The sequence below is a fragment of the Humulus lupulus genome, chromosome 4 (genome assembly GCF_963169125.1).
Source record: "Humulus lupulus chromosome 4, drHumLupu1.1, whole genome shotgun sequence".
In the NCBI taxonomy this organism is placed as follows: domain Eukaryota; kingdom Viridiplantae; phylum Streptophyta; class Magnoliopsida; order Rosales; family Cannabaceae; genus Humulus; species Humulus lupulus.
In genome coordinates, this window is record NC_084796.1 from 179,786,903 (window position 1) to 179,789,279 (window position 2,377).

A 2,377-nucleotide genomic window follows, 5' to 3' on the forward strand; every position below is an offset into this window, starting at 1 on the left:
AGGGATTGGCTGAGGCCAAGGAATGCCTTGGAGGTGCGGAGTTTTCTTGGTCTAGCGGGTTATTACAGACGGTTTGTGGAGGGCTTCTCGAAGATAGCGGCACAGGTGACAGAATTGACACAGAAGAATTTGAATTTTATCTGGTCAGACCAATGTGAGGACAGATTCCAAGAACTGAAGCGACGACTTATTACGGCGCCTATGTTGAGTCTTCCTTTGGGGGAAGGGAAGTTTGTTGTTTGTTGTGATGCATCAAGGTTAGGTTTAGGTTGTGTGTTGATGCAGAATGAGAAGGTCATAGCTTATGCATCCCAACAGTTGAAGGAGTATGAACAACAGTATCCTACCCATGATTTGGAGCTAGCAGCAGTGGTCTTTGCATAGAATATTTGGCGACATTATTTGTATGCGGAGAAGTGCGAGGTATACACTGACCATAAGAGTCTAAAGTATTTCTTTACACAGAAGAACCTAAACATGAGACAGAGGCATTGGCTAGAGTTGGTGAAAGACTATGATTGTGATATTCTTTACCATTTGGGGAAAGCCAACGTGGTGGCAGATGCATTGAGCCGGAGAGGCCCAGGTCAATTATATAGTTCGACCCATATCTCGAGAGAGTTAGTTGATGAGATGGTCAGAGTGGGGATAGAATTGGTGGTAGGCCGGTTGGCTAATATTACTCTGCATTCGACCCTGCTAGAACGAATCAGAGAAGGACAATTGGTAAACGCTCAGTTACAGGGGATTAGAGAGAATGTCTTAGCAGGGGTAGCTAAGGACTATTCTATTTCTGAGGTTGGTTTGCTTTGGTATCAGGGACGGATTTGTGTTCCATATGATGAGAGAATCAGCCAAGAGATACTAGATGAGTCTCATACGACACCGTACTCACTTCACTCGGGTACCACGAAGATGTACCAGGATCTACAGGCGTTATATTGGTGGCCCGGGATGAAGAAGGATGTGGTGGAGTATGTAGCCAAGTCTTTAACCTATCAGTAGGTGAAAGCTGAGCATCAGTGACCAACAGGGTTGCTTCAGCCTTTGGGTATTCCCGAGTGGAAATGGGAGGATACTACGATGGATTTTGTGGGAGGTTTACCCAGAACTGTAGGGCTACATGATTCGGTATGGGTGATAGTGGATAGATACACCAAGTCAGCCCATTTTCTTCCAGTGAAGTCGACATATACTGTGGATCAGTATGCTGAGTTGTGTGTGAGTACGTCTCCATGGGGTTCCTAAGTCTATAGTGTCAGATCAGGATCCTATCTTTACTTCCAAGTTTTGGGATGGTTTACAGAAGGCTGTGGGAACTCAGTTGAAGTTCAGTACAACCTTTCATCCTCAGACTGATGGACAGTCTGAGAGGACAATTCATGTGTTGGAAGATATGCTCAGAGCGTGTGCGATCGACTTTGAAGGATCATGGAGTAAGTATCTTCCGTTGATTGAATTTTCATATAATAATAGTTACCAATCAACGATTGGAGTGGCTCCCTGTAAGATGTTATATGGGAGGAAGTGTAGATCACTCATTCATTGGGATGAGATGGGTGAGAGGAATCATTTGGGGCCTGATATGGTTCAGAGAATAAGCGAAGCTATAAAGAAGATCCGAACTAGGATGCTCGCCTCTCAGAGCAGACAAAAAAGGTACGCAGATCCCAAGCATAGGGACGTGGAGTTCCAGGCTGGGGACCACGTGTTTCTCCGAGTTTCACCATTGTGAGGGGTTAGGAGGTTTAGAAAGAAGGGCAAGCTGAGCCCTAGGTTCATTGGACCTTTTGAGATCCTGGAAAGGATTGGTCAGGTGGCTTACAGCTTAGCCTTGCCACCATCATTGTCAGGGGTACATGACGTATTCCATGTTTCTATGCTCCGGAAGTACGTCTCAGATGCGAATCATGTGTTAAGGTATGAGGATTTGGAGTTATAGACAGATCTAGCCTATGAGGAACAACTGGTCCAGATCTTGGATTAGAAAGATAAAGTATTACAGAATAAGACGATTCCTCTTGTTGAAGTATTGTGGAGGAATAGTAGGGTCGAGGAGGCGACCTGGGAGCTTGAGACAACGATGTGGGATTAGTATCTCGAGTTATTCAGGTAAATTTCGAGGATGAAATTCTCATTAGGAGGGGGTAGTTGTAACGACCCAAATTTGCTAATAAGGCTTGAGGGCCTTGATTAGTGTGCCGGGAGGGCATAACTGGATTATATGTGATTTAATGATTAAAATAATGTTATATGATTATTTGAATATCGGAGGTGCATGACTATGTGTATTAGTATGCACGTAGGTCCTGATTAGGATAGAAGGGCATATTTGTAATTTTGGCTTGTTGAGGGCATAACTGCATGTATATGTGAT